Below are 27,063 nucleotides of genomic sequence, written 5' to 3'. Positions count from 1 at the left end.
TCTCCCTCCAGTGGCTGCCATCACCCTGGCCTCTGGATTCTTCACCCTTTTTGTCCTTAGTGACTTCCATCAAATTGTAGAATGGCTTCATACCCCAAACTGTCAACTCCTACACCCCAGTCTGGGGATACAGCCTTCCTTTTAGCTTTCTCACATGACCACTGTTAAAATACTTCCTTTTTCAGCCTTTGGCTCTTGTTTTCCCTTCTTGCCTTTTGGCTTCCCTATCCCCTTCCTTTCTCATTCCTCTTAAATCCCATTAACCATGCCTTCCATATGGTGTTAGTTTCACCGACCTGACAGGTCCGTTTGGACCCGCCTCACCCAGTTTTATCATGCTGCAGCCTGGATTTCAGAGCACAAGGCGCAGGGCCCAGCATACACTAAGTGCCTAGTATTTGCTGGATGAATGAAAGCCTGTGGAAAACGTACAATGGAGTATTTAAGATGATGGAATTTGGCTGAGACGCAGACACGGTTTCAAGCTGTAGGGCCTCGAGCATGTTAGTAAACCCCCTCTGTGTTTCAGTCCTTCACCACTAAGATGAAGATCGTAGTCGTGTTTACCAGATGTGAAGATTCAAGGGCACGACGAGGATAAACCATGTGGTGAGGGGCTGGCACATGGTGCCCTGCAGGGCCTGCCAGCCACCATGTGACGTTGAAACAGAATGGTCACCTGCATTTGCACCCTGGTTTCCATTCCTTGACTGCATGTTCCAAAGACTTATGATTGGACTGGCAGGAGAAGGGAACAAGGAGCCCACAGTTAGATGAATGTGAGATCACAGCAAGCAGGAGATGGGAGTGTGTGTCAGTGGCTAATAAAATGATTGTAGTATTTTCTTTTTTTTTTTTTTTTTTTTTTTAAGATTTTACTTATTCATGACAGAGAGAGAGAGTCAGACAACAGACAGACAGGCAGAAGGAGAAGCAGGCTCCATGCAGGGACTCTGGACATGCAACGTGGGACTCCATCCCAGGTCTCCGGGGTCACACCCTGGGCTGAAGGCAGGCACTAAACTGCTGAGCCACCCAGGGATCCCTATTGTAGTATTTTCATGACACCGTTTCTTGCTCAATGCCTAATGAACATGAGTATAAAAAACCTGTTACCGTGGGGTGCTTGGGTGGCTCAGTTGGGCAAAGTGGCCGACTCTTAATTTCATGTCAGGTCGTGATCTCAGAATCTTAGGATTGAGCCCCGCATCAGGCCCCATGTCAGGTGCGCGTCAGGCTCTGTGCTCAGCTGGGAGTCTGCTTGAGATTGATTTTCTCTCTCTCTCCCTCTACCCTTCCCCCTGCTAGCTCGTTCTTGCTCGTGCACTCTCTCTCTCTCTCAAATAAATTTTAAAAACCCCAAAAACAAAAGCAAAAACTTGTTACCACATAAGCAAATTCACAGAAAGACAGAATCATCCTAATTTTTGCTAAGATCACATTTTAGATTTTGATTGGGCTTATTCATTGCTCTTGCTTTGTTTTCCCCCCTCTCTTAAGCATCATTCTCACCCTCTTGTGTAGTTCCCAAGGTTTCCTACCAGGACTTCTCTTGCCTAGTTTCCAATATTTCCTACTTCTAACTATGCCGTAGAAGTTCATCTCAGCTCTGTTTTTGAGGCTTCAGCAAAGATACAAAGCAAAATGGGTATCATCATCCATGTGTTATTGGAGTTTCCTTAGCACTCATATTTTTCTTTGCATTCTTCAGTAAACTTTGCAGATACCCTGGGAAGTCTTCTGTGAATATCATCCAACCCAAAAACCTGAGAAGGCATGGGATTTGTCTTTTTTGCCCTATGATGCTATTCCCAATCATTCATGTCTGGCCCATAGACAGCTTTACGTGTGTGTGTGTGTGTGTGTGTGTGTGTGTGTGTGTTGTTTTCTAAATAATTTAAAAGGTGGGTAATTTGCCAGGAGGTCAGATACCCACAGATGTGATGGAACTTTGTGTTCCAACTTACAGTTTCTGGATTTCTTTGCTTTAGTTCTGCTAAAGAGGTCACTAGCCAGAGTCTTCACTGGGGCTTTTTTTTAAAGATTTTATTTTATTTTATTTTTTTGAGAGAGAGAGAGGGAGTGGGAGCACAAGCAGTAGGAGAGGCAGAGAGGGAAGCAGACTCCTCACTGAGCAGGATGCCCCACTGGAGGCCTGATCTTAGGCCCCTGGGATCATGACCTGAGCTGCAGACAGACACCTAACTAATTGAGCTCTCAGGCATCCCTTCACTGGGTTTTGTAAAAGTATTTTATGGTTTACTTTTTAAAAAATATTTTATTTATTTATTTATTTGTGAGAAACACAGAGAGAGAGAGAGTCAGAGACACAGGCAGAGGAAGAAGCAGGCTCCCTGCAGGAAGCCTCATGCAGACTCGATCCCAGGATCCCCAGGGTCATTCCCTGAGCCGAAGGCAGACGCTCAACCACTGAGCCACCTAGGTGTCCCATTTTATGGTCTACTTTTACTTTCTTCCTTCTATTTCCCCTCCTTCTTTACCGTCTTTCATTTATGTTATGGTATAGAGAAGGGGACCAAGATATACGTGCCTATAATGGTTTTTAAACATTTTCATAGATATTAAGTAATCACTTAACGTAAATGTGATTCCCACAAGCAAAATGTAATACCTATAATAACCCAAGAAGTGGATTTTATCTCTCCAGTTTGTAGATGAGAAAACTGAAGTGCTAAGAGGTTAAATAAATATTCCAAGGACATACAGCTTTTAAGGGGCCGGAACCTAGATTTGAAAGAACTATTTTGGGACTGTAATCTTGAGGGATGACAGCGTACACAAATTCACATAAAACTTATACTTGATTTAACATATTCGTGCCATGTACTATGCTAATGATTGCAAATTAGAAATTAGGTAATGTTACATATTTGACTTTTTGCAATTAAGATAATTAATTATTTGGAAATGTTGTGAATAAAATGCGTTCAAGTATTTCAACAAAGTTGCAAAGTGTCTGAGTGCCAGTTTGAAGGAAATAAATTTCTTTGATAGGAAAGATGGCCTTGTTAGGGGGAGTTACGGGTTGATCTACAGAATCCATAGACAACGTTTTAAAACGTTTCAAGTAATTTCTCTGTATAATTCTTGTCTCTCTGTACAGTGTTCATGAAATACGTGGCAATAAGAAAATTAATTTGCTAGGGCCTTTCGCATGCAATCATTAGACTGTGTACATCACCTTTCACAATTTCAGCCTAATCATCATTATCCATGGGATTGTCTTTCTAGGAAGGTACACACATAGCGTGTCTATTTCTGTGCTTCCCTGAGTCAGGAATCCTTGGGAAGTGACTGACCTTTTATCATGTTGGATATGTTATTGTGTAAATAAATTTTCCAACTGTTTCTCTGCACCAGTAGTCATTCAAGATTTTCATTATATATACATACATATATATGTGTGTGACTTTCATTATACGTGCATCATGTATATAAACCTATAGATCTATGTAAACATATATCCACGTACAACCACACATATACAAAAACAGAGTTGTCCAGAAAAAGGCAGTCTTTATGAACAATTATCATACTTATGTACCATTTTTATAGAAATTTACTTACAAAATTTCAAAGAGTTCACCTGGAGGAGACTGTAGTAACAATATTTACTTGTTAGAGATGCAGAGGTTTGCTGGATGGTTAAAGATTCTTTTTCTTTATCTAATTTTTAATCTAACAAATAGCACATGTATTCATTCTCATCATGAAGAAATTAAATATCATAAATTTACCAAAATTCCTTTTGGCAGTTTCTCCATTCCAGAGCACTCCTCAGAAAAATCACTGTTGCCTCTTTTGAACATATCCTTCCAACTATTTTTTTAAAAAATGTGTTTGTACACACACACACACACACACACATACGCACACATTTAGCTTTATGTGTCTTTTTGTTTTTATTATTATTTTAAAATTATAGTTAGCTCACAGTGATATATTAGTTTCAGGTGTACGACATATCGACAGTAATGTATGTCACACAGTGCTACCTGCAACAAGGGTAGTCACCGTCTGTCACCATACAGTTATTACAATATTGTTAACTTATTCCCTGTACACTTTTCATCCCTGTGACTTATTTTATAAGTTTGTACCTTTTAATCCCCTTCACCTGTTTTGCCCATCTCCCTACCCCTCTATTCTCTGGTAACCGTCAGTTTGTATTTTTTATTTATGAATCTGTTCATTTATTCATTTGTTTTTTAGACTCCATATATAAGTGAAATCATATAGTATTTGTCCTTTTTTGTCTGACTTACTTCACTTAGCATAATACTCTAGGTCCATCCATGTTGTCATAAGTGGCAAGGTTTCATTTCACATCGTGTGTGTGTAGGCACATCTGTATGTATACAGTCACATCTTCTTTATTCAGTCCTCTGTCGATGGCCACTCAGGTTGCTTCCATTTCTTGGCTCTTGTAGGTAATGCTGCAGTAAACATAGTGGTGTATGTATCTTTTCAAATTAGTATTTTTGTATTCTTTGGGTAAATACCCAGGAGTGGAATTACTGGATTGTGTGGTATTTCTATTTCTAATTGTTCGAGAAACCTCGATACTGTTTTCCACAGCGGCTGCACTAATTTGCATCCCCACCAACAGTGTGCAAGGCTTCTGTTTTCTCCACATTCTTGCCAGCTCTTGTTTCTTGTCTTTTTGATAATACTTATTTTGAATGGTACAAGGTGATACTCATTGTGGTTTTGAAACCATCCACAAAATGAAAAAGGAACCTGTGTGGAATGGGAGAAGATATTTGCAAGTGATATATCCAATAAGGGGTTAATATCCAAAATATGTAAAAAAAAAAAAAAAAACTCAGACAACTCAATACCCAAACCAAATAATCCAATTAAAAATGAGCACAGGACCCGAATAGACATTTTTCCAGAGGCCTACGGATGGCCAACAGACACATGAGATGTTCAGCATCACTCATCATCAGGAAAATCTGTGTGTTCTTACTAGAAAAGGTGCTATAGGCAGGTATTATTCTGCAAGTTCTTTGTTAGTCTGTATATACTACAGACTCTCTGTATCAGGCCATATACACGTAGATTGTTGATTTTAAGAGCTGCGTGGTGTCTTACCACTTTAGAATAAAGGTCAAGCCCTTACCTGATACAGTTCACAGAGTATGGCCACCTCATCTTAGTCTCCTCCTTGCTCACTTCTTTCCAGCCACCCTGGCTGTTTCTTGCTGTTTCTAGAATACGCTGAACATGGTCTTATCTGTGTCTTCTGACACAGGACTCCTGGATAGTTTCCCACCTTATTTCCTTCCTTCCTTCAAGTTTCCCCCAAAATGTTCTCTCATCAGAAACTCCTTGTCTGTTCACTCCATCTCTTGCACCCTTCCTTGCTCTGTCTCTTTCCGTCTTAGTGTCTCTTGCCCTTTCTTTCTCCCTCCCTCTGTCTTTCTCAGCTCTATCACTTTGTTCCCTCTTAACCTGCTTTATTTTTTTTGTAACGTGTACCACTCTCTGGCATGTAATAGATTTCTTTCTTCTTTGTCTGTCTTCCTCCACTGGAATGTAGGATTTACTTTAGGAGTAGGTTCACTGATAGATCCTCAGGACCTGGAACAGTTGCTTGCACATTATTGGTGTCCAAATAATACCATTATTGGTATTAAGCATTGGTATTAAGCATTGGTTTTTTTTTTAATTTTTATTTATTTATGATAGTCACACACACACACACACAGAGGCAGAGACACAGGCAGAGGGAGAAGCAGGCTCCATGCACCAGGAGCCCGACGTGGGATTCGATCCCGGGTCTCCATGGCCCATGCACCACGCCCTGGGCCAAAGGCAGGCGCCAAACCGCTGCGCCACCCAGGGAGCCCCTAAGCATTGGGTTTTTATGCTTGAGATCCTCCAGTGGGTTTTTTTTTTCCCTCCTTTTGTCCATTATTGTAGTGAATTGCATGGATATATTTTTTAGTGTTGAAACACTGTTGCATTCCTGGTGATAAATGACCTACTTTAACATGATGGAATCAATTAGCTACTCTTTTTTTTTTTAAGATTATATTTATTTATTCATGAGAGACACACACAGAGAGAGAGAGAGAGAGAGGCAGAAACACAGGCAGAAAGATAAGTAGGCTTCATGCAGGGAGCCCAATGTGGGACTCGATCCCGGACTCCAGGATCACGCCCTGGGCTCAAGGCACAGGTGCTAAACTTCTGAGCCACCCAGAGATCCCCAATTTGCTACTATTTTTATTAAGAATTTTTACTACATGTTTGTAAGTTAATACTGACTTTTGGTTTTTTTATTGACCTGTCTGACTGTGGTATAGGAGTTTATTTCAGCATTATAAAATGATTACAATAGCTTTTTCACTTTTTTACACTATGGAACAGTTGCTATAATCTGAGAATTATCTCCTTGAAGGGATGTAGAGATTAACTCATTAAACTATTTTAACAGCTAACTTTTTTAGGGGTAGATGTTTTTCTGTCTCTTATTGTTTTTGAACTTCTGAATGTTTCTGATTTATTTCGTGCCAATTTTGGTAATATGTTTTCCTAAAGAGATTATTTGCCTAGATTTGAAAAATTATGTAAAGCTCCTCACAGTGTTCTTTTATCATTTTTTACTTAAAATCTCTTAGCTATTATTACTGTCCCCTTTTTTGTTCCTTATTTGTTTCTTCTCCCCTCTCTCCCTTTTAAAAAATAGACTTGCCAACCCATTTGGATTTTAAGTAAATGGTCATAACTTTAAATATATAAGCCTAGGGATCCCTGGATGGCTCAGCGGTTAAGCATCTGCCTTCGGCCCAGGGTGTGGTCCTGGAGTCCCGGGATTGAGTCCCACATCAGGCTCCCTGCATGGGGCTTGCTTCTCTCTCCGCCTATGTCTCTGCATCTCTTTATGTGTCTCTCATGAATAAATAAATAAAATATTAAAAAAATATATGTATATAGGCCTACTGTCTTTTTGTATCAAATATTACTGAGAATTCTGTTTAAACCTAATATTTAACTTTGATTTCTTCAGTGTTTATACTGGAAGCTTAGTGTATTTTTTTTCTTTATTCTTGATGTTCTCAGATTATGATCTGTGTCTGCTTATTCTCCTCTGATTTCTCTCCTTCCTTTGATTATGAGGGCTAATGTCTTTATTTAGGTTTGAGAAGTGTTGTTATAAATTACTGAAGCATTTCCTCCAGTCTGTTTTATGTGTTCTCTGTTTCTGGAACTACTAAATAAGTGTTCCAAGATTAACATCTGTCCTCTAGGTTTCTGTGTTTTCTTTCCAGCTCTCATTTTCCTTTTTTGATGCATTTTGGTATAATTTTCTTGCTCAATTTCCCAGGTCACTTCTTCACTCTCCTTTTTATTGAAGTATAATTTATATATTTAAAAATGCACAGATCCCAGGTGCTTAACAAGGTCAAGATATAGTTCCATAATTCCAAAAAGTTCTCTTGAGCCCCTTCCTAGACAATCCTTACCCTCCACCAGAGACAGCCATTATTTTGATAGCTTTGTCACCATTTTTGAAATTTATATAATATGAAATTATGTAGCACATACACTTTTGTGTCTGCTTTCTTTCACTCAGTATGTCTGTGGGATATGAGAATAACTTCTCAAACATAGGTAAACTTTAGGGAAGTTCAGACTGAAAAATCCTTGCTGAATTAAGAAAAAAAATGTATGACTTTTGGCCATTTTTCTATTATCACTTGTGGTTCTTCACAATCACAAGAGTTTGGTCCCTTTTAACCTTCAAATGGTGTAAGAAATTTGATTTTAAAATTATACATATATATTTCTGTTCTTTAGCCATAGACAGTATTTTGCTAGATTGAAATTAATAGTTTTAAATGAAAAATCTCCACTTGATTGAATTGCAATTTCCCAGGAGGTGTTTTCACTTAGCCCAAAATATATATACTATTGGAAAGTTATCTTTTACCTATTTAATTTTCATTAAGATTTTAACACATGGATGATTAACTTTGAGAAGCTGGATTTACACATACAACACATGAAGCTCTCTGAGTAATGAAGTATTGGAATCCTAGGGATTTGGCCTTGGCTTTGTAGGCCACAAGCTTTCAACCACTTAAATTAAAATCTCACAGAAGCTAGAATAAGTCTTTGGTTTGCTCTTGTTGCAACTGGTAAAAAATATCCATTGAATTAAACAGTGACATGTGGGTATGCTATATCATGAAGTATTAGGAGCATAATACATCATAGACTCTGCGTGCAACTGATTTTCTGGGATTAAAAGTAATGTTTCAGTCAGCCAGTTGCTCGTTGCAATTTCAATAGACTTGAAGCCATTTTATTTTTATTTCCCTTTTTACCTCCCTCTTGAAATTTTCCTATAATACGATTTACAGTGACTTCAATTTTGGTAAGAAATCATAAATCTCAGTAGCCCTAAAAAGGGTGAACAGTCAGCATTAACTTGAAATCAAGATTGTTTTTAGATGTTAATAAAACAAAATAATAAATTTTTAAATGCTGGTTATGAAAATCAGGCACATTTTTCTTCTCTGAATTTGTTGCACGACTTTCTGTGTCTCTCAATTCTAGCTTCTAAACTACATGTAACATTTCATACATTTTATGTCACAACATTTATTGATGCTTAGAGGACCAATAGACTGTGAGCTACTTAGTTTTGAGAATTTAGAACATGTTATAAGTTTGTTTGTATATATGTATAAAAACTGTGAACCCGGAAAAATTTAAAATTCAGTATTGCCAGGGGTAATGTTTGATCTTTATACGTAATAAATTAATAAATTAATTTTAGGATGTGGTATAACTCGAAGAAAGAGGAAAAGCCAATACGTGGTGAATCTCTTCCATCTTAGAACTTAAAGAATCAACTTATTCTGTTACTTTATGTTTTAATAGTTGTAATACTGTTTTTAGGGCATTCCTCTGTATGCTGTATTTCTCCCCAACTGAAATGATAATGTCCACGAGGGCAGTTTTGCTTTTGCTTCTCTCTCCCATATGAATAATTACAGTACTTACAGAGTGTTCAGAAAAGAATGCTTGGAGCTTTGGAATCTCTTCCAGACCTCTGGACACTTGGGAATGCCTGCTTTTGTGTAGAAAAAGGGTATTGACTCAAACCCATGTAATAATCATTGCATTTTATAGATTAATGCTGTAATGAATTTCACTATGAAATTTGTAGACTTGAGCTTTTTTTCCCCTGACAGTGAGTTTAAATATTTCGGAATAATTTGGGAAGGGCCATTCACAATTACTAAAACCTTTATCTTAATGAAAAGTTTAAAAGTAATGTGCTTTTGTACGTTCGAATACATTAACAGTTTATATGTTGAATTGTATTATAATATAAACAGATTTCCTGTTAGGCTTATATAAATGAATAGTTAAGAAAACTAAACAGATTTTTTTTGGGTATTTATTGAGGCTTACCAAGCATCTTAAACTGGATCTCTGCATCTTGCAAAGAAACCCTACTCAGCTCTTTACTTTTCAAAGAAATGAGAGAGATTAAAAAAGGAATGTTTTCAAAGTGATTATGGAAATTTTAAAAATACTTTTTAATATATAGATAACTATATATATTTATATATAGTTCACATCTGCTTTTGTGGGAAAGAAGTGACCTTAGAGGTCCTAGAAAAGATTGTAAATGTCTTAGGACACTAACTCAATGACAGTAAAGTACCTTAGTCTAGACTCTGGGGACAGCCCTCTGAGAATATTCTAGTGAATGGTGCCCCCTGGAGCACAGCCTTAGTATGAATGGCATCCCTTGGAGTTTAGCAACACTTACTCAAAAAGATAACTCATGTCATTTACCTGAAATGAGTCCAGTTTGCACCCTAAATTCCCTTTGTTTGAAGAAATTTAGTCATAGGCTTGAATTGATCATGTGTATTGACTTGAGAACTCAGGGTAGAATAATGGAGACTACTGGGAAACATGAGTGAGGTCAGGCTGGGCTTCACAGAGACCTGGGTTCCCCACCCAGTAACTGTGGTTGGATATGACACACACTGGCTGAACGGCTTGGGAGCTTGAGCTCTGTCGCCATAGCAACGCTGGGACCTCTTCTGCAGATCTTAGCTGTAGCTGCCTCTGCCAATCAGCTCCGGCCCTGAGCCATCAAATCCATTTGTGATGAAGCCAGATGCTACATACTGAAGGATGCACAAACCAAGCACAGAGGAGCCCGAGGGAGGGAGGAAGTGAAATATTCTCTGAAAGTGATTTTTTCTTTCATATAGTAGAAAAAGTTAAAGAATCCAGTTATTCTACTTTGTGTCAAAGCACAACTGATTCAGCAAATCCGGACTCCCATTGCTCATCAGTTGCTTTTAAGAGCTCCTGGAGAACTTAATTTTTTATACTGCAAGTATAGAACTCACCATTATTGTATTTTTTTTGCAGTGCACATGCAAACACGTGTATTGTGTATTGGGTGTTTGTGTTTGTGTGTGTTCTCCAACGGGTTTGAAGTGCCCTATGGACAAGCATAATGTGGTATTTATCCTTGTGTTTTGTACCTACCACCGTGTCTGGCACTTGGTTAGGCACCCCATGAATGCTGTTTGACTTGCTGAATGTAATTAGGAATGGCTATGCTTAATAAATGATAGAGCCACTCATGAATAAATTTAATTGGTGACTGAACTGGAGGTGGCCAGAGGAAGAGAGTGTTACAGAGCAAGTATTACTGAGGTCAGACAGTAATGAAACACAATTGTCAATTGTATGTGTGCAGCTTGTAAATAAAAACATGAGAAGGCAATTTTCATAAGGAGCAGAAGAACCCTCTCGAAATGTGTGTTTTCATACATCTGATTGTGGTTTACTAATGGAATAATAATATTCCCCAGACATCACAGTGAGGGGGCCCCATTTTGAAACAGCAAGCTTTTAAGTTATTCTTCTGATAGATTATCAGGTAATAGCAATAACTTCTTAGTTTTAAAAATCAGCTCCAGTAAATTACAGGTTTGATAGGAAGAAGCATTCTGAAGTCACTGGCCAAGCATTTTGTACCTTAAAAGGCAGAAAAAGAATTCAGCAGTGCAAAATCTTTTCCTGGTTTTTGAGACCCAAAATAAGTCTGCCAGTTACATAAACTTGTTATTAACCAGGTTTTGAGACATCTACCAAAGGTCTTGTTTTAATGCTCATGCTTCTTCCCCTTTATCATGGTGCCTAATAATTAAAATATATGTGTTGATCAGTAACTTCACAAAGGAAACGAACACTCCAAAATTCTAAATATGGTTATTTCTATAGGAAAGCCAACTGTTCTGTTAAAAATCTAGGCTTGACTGACCTAGATCTCCAAACTGAAAGGTTTGCAGAGACACGTGCAGCCGTGTAAATCTCTGAGATGTGGGTTATTTAAACAGATGGTAACTGTGACACAGTGAGCTCTCCATGCAAATTGGCAGAGACCAAAACCAGAAAGGAAGCGAGCTAGAGAGGAAACATTACCTCACTATGGACCTCTGAGAATTTTAATTAAAACAGAACAAAATTCAGAGTGCTTGGATATACTTCTTTAGAATATTAATTGAATATCAGTATTGGTTGTATTGTTGCTATGATACTAATAGTTGGCAGGACTAGAGAGTTTTCAGAATCTTCCTTATACTTTCCCAAGTTTCTGGATGTTACTTGATTTGGCCTTGCCATTTATATACACTCAAGTAGGATGTGGAATGGGGAGCAGTGTTCCTGCTGTACTGTTGAGGCTGGCAAGTTAAGTTGTGAAGTTGGTTTGTCTATAACTGTGTTCTATGCAAGGCGCTGGCTTGGTTGGTGTCAGGACATAATTAAGGCAGAGACATCAACGGCATCCGGATCCATGGGTCTAGAAATCCCAGAATTTCTAATGGTGACATGGAGGACAGCTCTGTGGTCTTTTCTGAGATTCAGTGCTGGTCGCCTTGCCTCAGCTCCTCGTTTGCTGTATTGGCTTTTTAGCTTAAAAGAGCCTGAATAATTTTTCTTTCCCGTGTCCCAAACCTACCTGATACAGTACATGTAACAAAAGATTACTATTTCCTGCTGCACCCCATCTCCCAGATCTGTGGTACGTCTTTCATAAGCCTGTTTCCATGCTGAAGTGTAAAGAACACATCTTTCCCTTATTTATTTTTCTCTATAAGGAAGAGGAAAATAACATTTAAGGAGAAAGAGGTTAAGCTTATTCATTGAATAACTCAGACCATTTTGGAACATGAGAAGATTATCAAGAGTGATAAGGATAAAACACTGCATGAGAAGTCAAGTTCACAGGATTTAAAATCTGTTTACAACTTACATGACTCAAGAATAGAAGATGAAAGAGTGGCTACTTCTCCCAAAGAGCTGCTAAAATAGACAAGGAATTTCCTGGAATAAGGGCAATGGAGACCCCATTTATTGTGTATTTTCTTCATTGCGTTTTTTTCTCCATAGAGAGAGTCAAGGGGACAAAGCAAATACAGAACTGTTTGGCTCATGCTATTGGATGATGGCTCATGCTGTTTGGCTCTGATAGAAAGATACAATATTAAGTTCATGCTTGGTTATTTTGTCTGACATTTTAAAATACAAGTGTGTGATTAATTCCCTAATGTTATTTTAGTTTTGAAAATATGGGAGTTGATGTAGAAATTGAAAAAGTTCCAGCCTGAAAATAAAAGAGACTGATATCCCATTAACCACTGGTAATTAACTGCCAGTCAATATTTGTATCTATTTGCTTTTGGCCAGTTTTTCTAGGTACATAGGACTTGAAAACAATACAGTAATGTAAGAGTATATTTTCCAGTTTAGAAGTAGAACTTCATAAATGATCAGGTTAAATCACATTTTTCTGTGATCTCTAATTCTGATTCTCTTACCTCCATCTGGCCTGAATTAGTTTCTGTAATTAGCTTTGTGTTTTCCTTTCAGTGCATTTTTTATATTTTGACTGGAATGTGTATATGTAGCTACAAAAATACAGGTTATAATTTTATGTGAGTTCTTTTTACATGAATAGGATCATACTGCATGTATGTATATTTTTGTAATGTACTTTTTTCCTTCAACAATATGCGTTTGAGGGATCCCTGGGTGGTGCAGCGGTTTGGCGCCTGCCTTTGGCCCAGGGCGTGATCCTGGAGACCCGGGATCGAATCCCACGTCGGGCTCCTGGTGCATGGAGCCTGCTTCTCCCTCTGCCTGTCTCTCTGCCTGTCTCTCTCTCTCTGTGTGATGATCATAAATAATAAAACAAAAATTTTAAAAAAATTAAAAAAAAACAATATGCGTTTGAAATCTGTCCTTATATTTGCATATACATGTCTCATTCTCAGCTCCTCAACATTTTTGTATTAATTACTAAGATGGAAAAAAGCATGGCTAATTAAACTGACCTTCTTAGACTTATTTAGATGTAGTTTTATCACTTATTACTCTGTGTATTTAGAAAGGAAAATACAAGAAAAATTAACTAGTTAAGATAGTCCTAACATCTCTTCACATTCAGAATTAAATTCTTGAGTCACTGCTTGACTCAGTTACTGATGCATGTGTTTTTTCTAAACAGTATCATCCAGAGAATTGCTGAAAGAACACTTCTTTTCTTATTTTTTAAAAATATTTTATTTATTTATTCATGAGAGACACACAGAGGCAGACACACAGGCAGAGGGAGAAGCAGGCTCCCTATGGGGAGCCCAATGCAGGACTCAATCCTGGGACCCTGGGGTCACGCCCTGAGCTGAAAGCAGATGCTCCACCACTGAACCACCCAGGTGCCCCTGAAAGACCACTTCTTTAGAGAATGCTCTATTTTTGGGGCACCTGGGTGGCTCAGTAAGTTAAGCATCCAACTCTTGGTTTCAACTCAGGTCATGATATCAGGGCCGTGAGTTCAAGGCTCATGTCAGGCTGTCCACTTAGTATGGAGTCTGCTTGAGATTCTCTTTCTCCCTCTCCCTCTGCCCCTCTCTTCTCTCAAAAAATAAATTTTTTTTAAAGGATGCTCTATTATCTCCAGTATTTTTTCCAAGCAACTGGTACCCATTGTGTCAGTTTTGATGTTGGTACTTTTTTATTTTATTTTAAAGATTTTATTTATTTGAGAGACAGAATGAGCACAAGTGGAGGGAGGGCCAGAGGGAGGAGAACCAGACTCCCCACAGAGCAGGGAGCCTGACACAGGGCTCCATTCCAGGACCCTCAAATCATGACCTGAGCCCGAAGTAGACGCTTAACCCACTGAGCCACTGCCCAATGTCAGCACTTTCTTGGTCTGTCCAGGGGGTGAATAGAATGTTTGCAGATAGCAATCAAGATTGGTATACTCAGTTTTCAGGTAATCCGTAAGTGGTTTGCTGAGTACAGTGTTACAGGATGGCAGTTGTGCAGGTCTGCCATCAGGGATAGGTTGTTTGCAAGCTTAGTCAACAGAAGCATGCCTGCTGCCTGAACAAGAGACATTTTGTGATGCCATTGATTGTAAGAAGCAACAGTATTTCGAATATAGTAAAATGTGGAAAATAGTACAGCTTGGAATGATGAAATATGGCAGTTCATCTTTTAAGGTGCTATATATAGTATTCCATTAAAAAAAGCACAACCTACTTTAATGGTCTGTTCCTATACTCCTGAGCATTAAGGTGGTTACTTCTTTTTGCTATTGTATTTCACTTGGAAAGTATTTTTATTTTTGTGAATTGTGTCATAATGTTTACAATTTAATTTATGAGGCTTTCATAAAATACGACATTTCAGATATGGCTAAACTTTAATACGTAATTAAATAATTAAATTAATAACAAGTTTACAATTAAGTGGAAATTGTAGTTTCCCCTCCTTAAACCTGTCATCATCACAGTCAATTAAACAATGCATTTTATATCTCACAACTTTGTAAGCCAAAAGATTTTCAACATTTACATGGAATGATTGTAGGCAACAAACATTTCATATTTGGCTTTGACATATTGTTTAATTTATATATACTGTAAATGTGGATTTGTCAGATAAACATTAATCACCATATTCATTCAAAAGACCTTTATTGGTATTGCAAGGTAATGTGAGAAATATAAAGATGAGCTAACAAGAAACTGAAAAATCGTCTGGTCTTCCCAACATAACCCTTGCTCAGAATCTTCCCGTTTCTCACTTGTTATTTCAGACTTGGGATCTCCCGATGTTGAGGGCCTGCACGTGCAGACTCCATACCAGGTGCACCGAAGCCCTCTTTAGATGTGGGCAGAGCCCCGACCTCATTAGCTCCTCCTGCCCGCCTCCCAACCCCATTCCATGTGCACACTTAGTTTAGATTTGCAAATGCTTCTTTCCTGAAGTGCTGTGAGAAGAGAATGTTTAGGTTTAAAGGCTCCTACCAAGTTAAAGGGGCCCAGGGCTGGGAGACACACTGAGGACAATACCTCTTCTTCCTGTTGTTGTTTATGCTAATTTGGAAGTTAAACACACTAGTGATTTGTATGGGAAATAAACAGGAGTATAGTCAGATTTTTGTTGCCCACCTAATTTCTATTTTCTCTTGTTCATGATTTCTCTACTTCTTTTTAAGCCACGAAAAAGAGATTTTCAAAAAAAAACTCACTTTCTCACAAAATTGTATGTCCAACTGTATGTCAGTAGACTCTCATATGTTACAAACTTGGATATGTTGGATGATTTATAATTTTTCAACATTTCATGCATGGTACATATGGAACGTCTGTCACTAAAATAAGAGCTATATCACATACTGTTCTTTTGGCTGGAGCATAAAAATAAAACCCTAATCCAAAGAATCAAAACAAATGAAGATTGTCTTAAAAAGATCACGGTACACCAGAAGGAAAAAAAAAATACTGTGCTATGCAGAATATTCAGAACGACATACACTAATGAACAGCTTATTTACAATTTGAGAAATGAAATACATACACACACACATATCTGAGATATCCATGTATTTTTACGTGCATTGTAATGACTATTAAATTTGTACTTTTCCTAGTCTCTGATGTGCTTTACACAATTCACAGGTTGCCAGTGTGATTTTCATGAATATCAGAATGGCCTGGTACTTTACTAACTTAATTGTTCATTAGCATAATGTGTCATGTACTATTAGCAAGATGACGCCTGTTAGCTTTTCTAAAACATCTTCTATAAGCACAATTAAAAATGCTGCCAAAATTGAGGTTCCCATGCATACTGATGTCACCTACGGTGCTCTAAGCATGGCCCAGTAGATGCGTTTCAGAATTTATGCTTTTTCTTTTTTCTTGTTTTAAAGATTTTATTCATTTGAGAGAGAAAGAGCGTGTGAGTGCACACACGAGTGGGGGGGAGGGGCAGAGGGAGAAGCAGACTCTCCCCTCAGCATGGACCAGGACCCCAGGATCATGACCTGATCCAAAGGCAGGCACTCAACCAAGCCACCCAGGTGCCCCGAAATTCATGCTTTTTCATATACATAATTCCTCAAATCTTTTCTCTTTTTACATGAATGCAATTCTGTGTTCTAACTGTGTTCATTCTTGGAATGAAGTGGCATATTCATCTGTTTTTATGGTAATCCCCTTAATGATGGGTTGTTTATGTTCCTTGTCAAGGCTCTTCTGGCCAAATGACATCAGCAGGTACATCCCTGCTCTGTTACTGTGTAGTTGCCCCTGTGACGGCAGGCAGCCTTTGGGGAATTACATTGGCATGTACATGTGGTCATGCATTTTTCTGATAAAGTAAGCCCATGAGAAGAGTTCCATAGTCTGTTGAGAAGGACACTTCATCACTGACTCACTGTTAGCAGCATTGCTATGATGCCGCCATCGACCTAGCTTGGGATAAATGGAACATTATTAGCCAGAATCTGTCACGGCCTGGGCTGATATGTGACCAAAATACAAAGGATATGTTATCAAGCTGGAGACACCCTGCTGTAAGAAAAAATAGAGGTATGCAGAATGCAGTGAAATCCATATTCCAATAATGATGGTGACGTCTAAGAGTCCAAGGGCTCTAAGTTCTGTACATACTAGTGTATATCATATATCATCTCATTTAGTCATCATGACAGCTCTTTTGTGGTCATTCTTAGCATTTTCTCTTTATAAAGATGAATAAATGAAGCTCAGAGAGGGTAAATCCTTGATCCAGTACCACACAGCTATGTCATTTGGCATTTCACAATCCCGGATAGAGAGCTTTTACTTGATGATATGTAGTTGACAAATTGTATTCATATAATATGTCCACAGTATAGGAATAGTAAATATAAAATTAAATTAGCATAATTGTGAAAATTGATACAGTGTACTTTTATAGATTATGCAAGATTTTACATACCTTATTCCATTTAACAGTTCTTTGTGGCCCCCATTACAGATGATACTCAGAGTGTTCAAGAAGTTTGCCCCAAATCATATGTCTATTAAGTTTCAAAACCAAGACTCAGACTCAGTTTCTTAGGACTGAAGCTACATGCTATTTTCCAGGTACTAACAGTGATCTAAAGCCATTTTGTGAAGGTGACTTTTTGTTTCCACCTTTGGTGGTATTTCTAATAGGAATCCAAATAGGGAACACTAAAATTTAATCTACTCCTATTAGATGCAAATTGATGCATATTAGAAAGGAAAACCAGGGAAGTGCTACTGAAATTCATGTTTTTGATTCCTTAATCGTTAGACCTATTTGAAGTTAAAGTTTCCAGTATTTTTGGACAAATTCAGCCCTTCCTGATGCCTCCTCTCTCTCTCTCTCTCTCTCTCTCTCTCTCCCTCCCTCCTTCTCCCTCTCCCTCTTCCTCTCTCTCTCCCTCTCCCCTTTTTTCTCAGCAAAAGCATTTAGCCTTTATGTGTTCTGAGACTTTTTTAAAAGTCACAGGAGTCAAATTCCATGACCTCTTCAACCCCTGGTTACAATATGCTAGTTGGTGGGGATAGTAGTGTCTTTTGATCAGAATGGCCTCACTGAACCTTCTTTGACTTCTAGAATGTTCTTTATGTCAGATTCCTAGAGGTCTCTGCAGACAGAAGACCACTGCACTTTCCCTCTCTGAGTGTAAACAGGTCACTGGGAAAAACCTGAATGTTTCTCAGAGTATTCAGAGCATGCTAAAAGGGGTCTGAGGGATGAATCAGGCCAGGTGATACAGGTTAGGAACAAAGTCCCAGAGAAAGTTGGTGGGCAATTGAGTGAGCATAATAGTTAATAGAACTCATAGAGGTCACTAACAAAAAGCTTTGGTTAATGCTTAAGCATAAAATGTAACTTTTATACTTAGAGTTGATATGAAATCTTGAATAATTAAGATTTCATTTTTGTGTTTGAATTTTAAACTGTTGATGGCGATGGAAAGAATTATTAGATATAAAGTTATATTTTAAATATGTATAATATTTACTGTGACAATCATATTGCTTTGACAAAAATGTCAAAATACACTCACATTCTATTTTGTATTTTAACACTTTTAAAAGTGATGGAAAGATTAGATGCTTTTATAATAGTTTGTCTTTCAAATATTTATAGCATTTACTGACTGTTAGAGATGATGTAATGCTCAAAAAGTGACCATCTCATATAAAAAGCAAGTTAAAATTGCATTTTAATCTCCTTTTTGTAAAAATGAAAAAGAAACAACAAACCCACAGATAGAGAAAAATGGAAAATTGCCAACACTGAGGAGCTTCTTGCATGCCTTTTCCTAATCCTGTCCCCTTCCTTTCTATGATAATCAAGTTCCTTGGTTTCCTTTTACACAAGGTATGCATTCCTAAATAATATAGTTTCATTTTGCCTGTTTTGAATTTTATATCCATGAAATTATGCAGTGAATATCATTTTCTGGTCTGTTTCTTTTGCTCAAATTAAGTTTTTAAGACTTACTCATGTTTTGAGTATAGTAACAGCTATTTATTTTCATTGCTGTATAGTATTCTGTTGTAAAAATATACCACAATTTATTTTTCTGTTTTACTTTTCAGAGAAAGTTGGATTGTTCTTAGGTTTTGTTACTACAGATAATGATGCTCTGGGCATCTTGTTTGTAAGCTGGCACACATGCAAGTTTCTCTATGATGGATAATCAGAAGTGAAATTCATGCCTATAGGGGATACATGTTTAAACTTTATTAGATAACGCTGTTTTTCCCAAAGAGATTATGTGTCTTGACACTCCCACAATAGTGTATGAGAATCTTCATTGCTTCACATCTTTGCCAGACATGCTGTTTTGAGACTTTGCCTCTATTTTAATATACATTTTTATGGTTACTAATAATGTTGAACCTTATATAACTATTGTTATATATAAATGTCTCATATAACTGTTGCCTATTTAGATTTTCTCTTTCATGAAGTCTCTAGTCAAACCTTTTGTCCAGTTTTCTATTAGGTTGTCTATCTTTTTTGTGTTGATTTGTGAAAATACTTCATATATTTTGGTGACAAGCTCTCTTAGTCTTCCTTCCCCTTATAGCAGAGCTTGGGATGAAGGGTTTATCTGCTCCGTTAGGGAGTGCAATCTCAAGGAGAAGGCATGGGTAACAAGGAGAGCGAGGCAGAAATGGGGGGAGAGCCAAAGAAAGGAAGTATTACTGATTCCTGAGCAGTTTACCACTACATGTAACTAATTGCTCAATCTTAGACGATTGTCCCACAAGAACAGTAAATGCCTCTTGAGCCCTTCCATTCCAGGAGAAAAGTGACAGATAGCTACCTGCCAGCTCTTGCTTTCTGTTGGTCAGAGGTCCATACAGAGGGTGTTAACTACCTCACACTTCTGGGTTGCATATATGTGGGTACATATATGTGGATCTGCTAGTCCAGCTGCAACAAGGAAAGCTCATGGTGGGAGAAGAGAGTCTGAAACACAGGCCTGAGGTAAAGTATCCAGCTTTCATACAAGGCCTTTATCTTTTATAAGTACAAGATGTCCTCCTCATTTCTTCTTCTTTTTCTTCTTCTTCTTTTTTTTTTAAGATTTTATTTATTTATTCATGAGAGACGCACACAGAGAGGGAGGCAGAGACACAGGCAGAGGGAGAAGCAGGCTTACTGCAGGGAGCCTGACATGGGACTCGATCCCGGGACCCTGGGGTCACACTCTGAGCCAAAGGCAGATGCTCAACCACTGAGCCACCCATGGATCCCCCCTCCTTATTTCTTCTAATCAGTCACAGTAGCCCCTTCAAGATGGTAACCTGTCACGATGTCTGAAAGACTTAAGGCAAGAGGATTAATGAGACAAGTAATGGTTTCCATTATTGTGGGTAATCTCAATCTCAAAGCTGTAGTTGGTATTCATTGTAAATTTCCCTCACCATCAATTCTAGATTTTTTTCTTACTCTTAGATAATAATACACTCCCTCGTGGTTGCTTGTCTGTGAGTAGTTCCATATCTTTATCCCTGAGAGATTTCAACTCTTGGATGCCTTGTTCTTGTTGGCCTATAGCTGCTACATTTGGTTATTTACTATTATCACAGAGGCACCATGAGATGCCAATGAATAGTCCCACATTTATACTCCTTCTCACACCCATTGTGTGGCAGAAACTCTAGTTCCTTTTGATGATAGGGTTGATTATCTGTGATATTATAGTGAATCATTTATTTGCCAATGGAGCCTCAAGCATGAGGAGTCTAAAGTTTTGTAGAAATAATACTATATCTCCTGATGGAAGCAGTATCTTCTCGGGAGCTCATTATTTACCCTTCCATTGTTCAAGATTGTGGGGAAGTACAAATTCCACAAGTGGATCTTTGGGAGTACGGGTGAGAAGGGCCAATCCTACTTCTATCCCTAGATCCTCAGACCTGTGAATTCCAGACCTGTACTGTATCACGTATATGCCGTGGGCTCAATGTATATGCCATGGGCTCAATCCATAAACCTTGTGTTGGAAAATAGACTGCCCCCTTCTCAGACCTCATAGAATTTTCCCTGAGCCGATACCTAAGATGATCCTATAGCTGGCCGTTTTATTATGCTATTATGCCACCTGTTTCTTTTGTTAAAACGTTTTTTGAGTATAGTTGACTGATTTTAGGTGTACAACATAGTGATTCAGCCCCTTTGTGTGTTATGCCATGCCCACTACAAGTATAGATACCATCTGTCACCATGCAACACTATTACAAGATCACAGTTTCACTGTATTCCCTGAGCTGTACCTTAGGCCAATTGCTTCAATTTTAGTTGGAAGATTAGTGATTCCCATGATCATGCAAACATTTTTACACCTTTTTGCCATAAACTGATCCCTAGCCAGAAATCAGAATCTGAGGCAAAATTCTTAAGAACTATCACTTACTTAGGGAATTAAATCTCAGGCGTTGGGAATGAAGGACAAGAGAAATGAACTAGAAAATGAAGGCGAGCCAGTGTGTTACTGTGCTGGCAAGCAGTGAATGTAACGGATTGCTCAATTCCGTGAGACTGTCCCCTGGGAATCCTTCTCAGGGCTGTCTGACATAGGCAGGGATGGAGGCAGAGAAAGGGGAAGAATTTGTCCACTGGCTCTTGACCTGGTCATAGACAGTCATTAGGGAATATTAACTTTCCCACCCTTGCGGGTGGCACCCATGTAGGTGCCAGGTGAGATTCAGTGGTAGTAGTGGCAGGGATGCTGGGGTGGAGACATCCTGTGCAGGAAGGGTCCTGGGCCCACAGACCCTGCTGTCATCATTAGGGCCTAACATTGCACTCCTGTCAGAGGTTTCTAGAAAAGAATATCTAAGACTTCAGGAACCACACGTGTAGATTGGGACTCTGTCATGAAACTTGGGCTTATTATAGTCCAGATGTCACTTAAATTAGGAATATGCCACATGGCTTCTTATTCTAAGGGCAGAATTCTGAGGCAAGAATCTTAGTCTGTGTTGCCAGTTTGTTAGGTGTCTACCTTCAGCTCAGGTCATGATCCCCAGGTTCTGGGATTGAGCCCCACATCAGGCTCCCTGCCCAGGGGGAGCCTCATCTCCCTCGCCTTCTTCCCCTCCCCACTCATGCCCCTGCTTGCTCGCACTCGTTCTTTCTCATAAATAAGTGTAATCTTAAAAAAAAATAAAACTACAAATCCCATGATGTTAAAGATGTAATTCATAATTGGTAAATTTTGGGGAAAACCCCCTAATTTGCATTTAGTTTTACACAATACTTCGTTATTTTATACATATGTTCATGCATGATTTTAAATAGCACAGGCATTTTTTTGTATTTCTTTTTTACTTGGCATTAATGTGAGATATTAATTACAAGGAGCAACTTCAAAGGTTCAGGATGCCACAATATTCTCCCTCTTATTTTCACTCTGTGGTTTCCAGAGTCATGATTGAGAAATGTATCATTCAGGTTCAAAAGCAAGATGGTGATACCTGATGAATACTAGCACTAAGCTACAAAAACACACAAACTGATGCACATTGTTCTGTATTTTGTTGCAAATACTGCTAATTCCTAGTTCCTAGTGTTTTGGAGAGAATCAGGTGAGGCTAAGGAGCAAGCATCTGCATGATATTGAATATGCCCTGTGGCAGAGTCCTTGGTGCTGCAGTCTTTCATATCCCCAAACTAAAGGTTTTTCTTCCTTTTTTTTTTTTTTTTTCAAAGCAGGTTGTATCCTTCATGAGCAAATTTTTAAAAGTAAAGCTATAATTATTATTACTTATTATGAAATTGTTGCAGATGCTACTAAGCTGTGTTCAGTGCATGAAACTGTTGTATTTTCCACTTTGAATACAAAGTGATAAAAAGCTGATTGTAGTACAGCTCTGTCATCTATACAGGGAAGTAATTCTTCAAATAAAACATTTAGAGGCGAATTTCATGTTGGAAATTTGTGACTTTGAAAGTCTGCACAGATTTCAATTTCAAATTAAAAACATATTGCCAGCTGCTGTGGTTTAGTAGGGCTTAATTTGCAGTTGTTCTCGCTTTTAAATTTAACTCTTCATGATAATTGTCCCAAATTGGCTTTTCCCCCCTATCTTTCTTTTAAGACTTTAAAATAGAAAAGGAAGCCAGAATATCTGCAGATGAGTAGAACTGTGTGAAAGGGAGACAGTTACAGTAGGGAAGTCCAACAATAAACATCTTTAAAAGCATGACTGTTTTCCAGGCCCTTCTGCATCCAACAGATTTCTCATTAAGCTGCACCTCCACGCTCACTACCCCATATGAAATTGCCAGTATACTATTACTATAAAGCTGAAACTGAAGCAGATGGAATTTTGGTTTAAGTTCAGTTCAAGAACTCTAGACCTAAAATGATTACTTAAAGAAATTTTTTTAAAAGATTTTATTTACTCATGAGAGACACACACAAAGAGAGAGGCAGAGACCCAGGCAGAGGGAGGAGCAGGCTCCATGCAGGAGCCCGATGTGGGACTCGATCCCGGGACCCCGGGGTCATGCCCTGAGCCAAAGGCAGATACTCAACCGTTGAGCCACCTAGGCGTCCCAGATAACTTAAAAATTTAAGTTTATCCTTTAGCCTCCAACTTGGTGTCGCTGAAAACCATAACTAACGGCAATGTGCAGGATGAGATCATCCCAAGTCTGTATCAGTAAAAGCTCTCCCCATAGTAAGGCAAATGCATTTTAGAGAAGTAGTTACTAAAGCTATCATGGAATTACGGAATACATAGGAAAGAGTACTATCTTTATTTGCCCTTTAATTCCAGTATATCTTCGAAATTATTTCTGGGAGTTGTATAATATTCCAAAATACTCAGATGCTGGGCTTCTCTTTCTTCTCCCAACTAATTGTCTGTGTGTTATGGGGACAGGTGGAATAAGGACAGCTCAAAGCAACAGGTTGTTTTTTGTTTTTGGTTATAGGGTTTAAAAACATAGATTGAAGAATATAACTAAAATGAAAAGTTTTGAATGATCTGTGAATTCTGTTACCAGTCTTTGTTTACTATGTAGTTGGCCATAGTGACTTGCTTCTCAGAGGTATTATTGTATATTTGTATCATATATGTTGTGAAAAGGTTTCCCCATCTAGTTAATAAACATGGTCATCACCTCACATAGTTACCTCCTTTTTTTAGTGAGAACATTTAAGTTCTACTTTCTTAGTAAATTTCAGTTATATAAAACAATGCTATCAACCATATTCAACATATTATGTCATTCATCTTACAGCTGAAAGTTTGTACCTTACTATTAATTAACCTTTCCTTGTTCCTCCTTTCCCCGATCCTTGGCAACTACTTTTCTATAAGTTTGACTTATTATTTTTATTTTTTCTAATTTAAAGATTCCACGTATAAGTGATACCATGCAATATTTGTCTTCTTTGGTCTGACTTACTTCACTTGTAATGATTCATTTATTAATCATATCATAATAATAGATAATGGTAAGACCTCAAAGCTATTTTTATTTAGAAAGATAAACCTCATATAAATTTCTAAAAACAAAACAAGGCCCACACGCCTTCCTCTAGAAAATTAGCAGCTTTTTTGGCACCGTCTCAACATTCCCACCTCCACCCCTGTGGGTATGGAAAATAGCAGTTTGTGTTCATTGGCTGTGATGGAGAGAGAAGCATCTGGCACCTCAACATTAGCTTCCTTTATAAGAAGTTAGGCTTCCCTTCAGGAAGTATAAGGGAATGTTTAAGTCTAGTGAAGACAGCTTTGTTAAAAACTACCCTTACAGCCCATCCCTCAGGAAAATAGGAAAAGGTTCATGGATGGTCTTCATGTATAAAGTCCTAAACAAGAATTCCTGGTTCAGCAAATCATTTAAAAAGGGACACATAACTAACTTCTAATCTCTACTGTCAATTGCTTTTTTCATTTATTTAAGTTTGCGTTTGCATTCTGTGACTCTATTATCAAATAAATATCTTCTACCAAAAATTTGTCAAATGTACATGTGAATAAATTAATTAAATCTAAATTAGCATATTAGATGAATAACGTATGGCTTGAAAGAAGCTGGGCTGCATGAGAAAGTAATGAATGAATGAGTGGGTATTTAAACAATACTAGAACAAAACCTTTAGGATTTTGGCTTTGTTAGGATACTATTGCATACCCTTGGGAAATTCTGTTCATGATGGGCCCAGAGCTTGCAGAGCTAGACATTTCTGATACAGTAGCAGCAGTTCTGGCTCTGTGCATAATACTGAACAGATTACCAGTCATTCAGTTCTGAATCAATACATTTTAGACACAGATATAGCATAAATCAAGAAAGTGATTATAGTCCGTGAAACTGGTATTGATTAGAAACTTGATGAGGTTCTACAAAGGAAAATCCTAAGGAGCCTTCTCATAATTATTTAGGGTTGGCCAACAAACTGCATTTGGTTGCTTTGTCTGGTGGAGTTTCCAATTTGCTCGTAAGCTTCTTTAGGGTACAAAAGAGTCAGATGTTTTTATGATACACCAGGATTTCAGTTTCTTGAAAATTTGCTCAGTTAGAATCCCATTGTAAAAATGAGTTATTTCTAACTGCACTAAAAGATTAAATTTAAAAAACCTTTATAATCCAACTGAAAACAATGAAACATTCTCTTTTTCCAAAATTATTTAATACCTTTATGGACACCATACAATTAACTTTCAAGACTTGATTATGTAGGCAACTTAATAGATTCATAATTTTTTTTTAAGATTTTATTTATTTATTCATGACAGAGAGAGAGAGACAGGCAGAGGGAGAAGCAAGCTCCATGCAGGGAGCCTGATGTGGAACTCGATCCCAGGTCTCCAGGATCACACCCCAGGCTGAAGGCGGTGCTAAACCGCTGGGCCACCAGGGCTGCCCAGATTCAAAATTTCTAAAGTCTTTCCTGGGGCAATGTAGTATTCCAAAGTCAAGCTAAAATATGGAAAAATAGTTAAGTGTACTCTGTCACAGCCATTTGAAATAGATTTTTATTTAAATCCATTTGATACATGAGTGGTTCTCAATATTCTGCCAAGCCATATTGAAGCCTAAGGCAGAAGGAAACAGCTCTATGGATTCTATTTTTATTAAAAGTTCTAATATTTTGTTCAGCATGGATTTTTGCATTGACTTTAAGTATTGCACAAAAATGTTATTAATCTTGATTATTGTTTTTGTTGCCACTTTCAATTTTGCACCCAAGATGAACGCTCTCTGTCTTCACCCTGGCCTTGGCCTTGGCCCTGGTGGTTCTGATAAATAGATTTGAGAAGCAGATCTCGTTTTTTTCTACTTGTGGCAACACAAATGTCTGAATGTTATAGTTGCCAGACATCATCCTACAGGTGCTGGTTCCTCTTGGTTTAGAGCAGTCACCTCCACTGACATGCATACACGTCAGTTGAATTGGGTGCTTCTTATCTCTACTTCTGTTATCTCTAGTAAGGAATACTGTATTTCATCAATACTTAGGGGCACACACAGGCTTTACCTATTTTAACATCTATGAAATTCAGATATATTTTATAATAAAGGACATTTTACAATTATAATTGGTAGCTTTTTTTCTTTCTTGTGTGTCTTACAATTGGTAGTGCCTCTGAATTGATGAAGCACACTACTCTCTATAGCATAGAAGGTGGTAATACTAATTTTCTTTTAAGCTTCTCTATACTGAGAAGTAGGCATGTCACTTAATAGCATTCTAAGCCTAGACTCTATACTAGGACTTTTTTACAATTGGGAAATATTTCAGTAGGCTTTTATTTTTTAAATTCTTATTGGTCATTTAAAATTGTATGTATAAGTTCTAAATAGATAAAGATTATAAATATGCGTTATCAAATTGGAACGCATATAGATGAAGAATAGTAAAAGGATAAAGTGTGCAATAAGACCAATACACTTTTCACTGAAATATAATTAGTACACAATACACTTAATTTAGATTACTTTAAGTGATCTCTTTTGCAGAATTTTAAGAATAGCTAGAGAACTCAGCTTTGATCATACTGTATCCAGTGAGAATTATATTGCCTCTGTTTCTCCTCCCATCTGTCTCGTTACTCACAGGCCCTAGTTGTGCAGTGGGGGCATTGCCTGTGGAAATAGAGTTGGGCTAGGCAGGAGTTCTAAAGGCCA

The 27,063-nt window shown here is 37.9% G+C and overlaps 1 protein-coding gene and 1 long non-coding RNA gene across 6 annotated transcripts in view; both read left to right on the top strand.

Annotated features, from left to right (window-relative positions):
* The window catches only part of CAMK4 (calcium/calmodulin dependent protein kinase IV), a 279,256-nt gene that overhangs the window by 117,192 nt on the left and 135,001 nt on the right, over positions 1-27,063 (top strand). The window lies entirely within an intron of this gene.
* On the top strand, positions 18,035-19,868 carry LOC119870976. Its single transcript, XR_005356516.1, has 3 exons — positions 18,035-18,166; positions 18,754-18,777; positions 19,761-19,868. It is a non-coding gene; the product is annotated as an uncharacterized LOC119870976 (long non-coding RNA).

The sequence above is a fragment of the Canis lupus genome, chromosome 3 (assembly GCF_011100685.1).
Source record: "Canis lupus familiaris isolate Mischka breed German Shepherd chromosome 3, alternate assembly UU_Cfam_GSD_1.0, whole genome shotgun sequence".
Lineage (NCBI taxonomy): Eukaryota > Metazoa > Chordata > Mammalia > Carnivora > Canidae > Canis > Canis lupus.
This window is presented reverse-complemented; position numbering and strand designations above follow the sequence as displayed.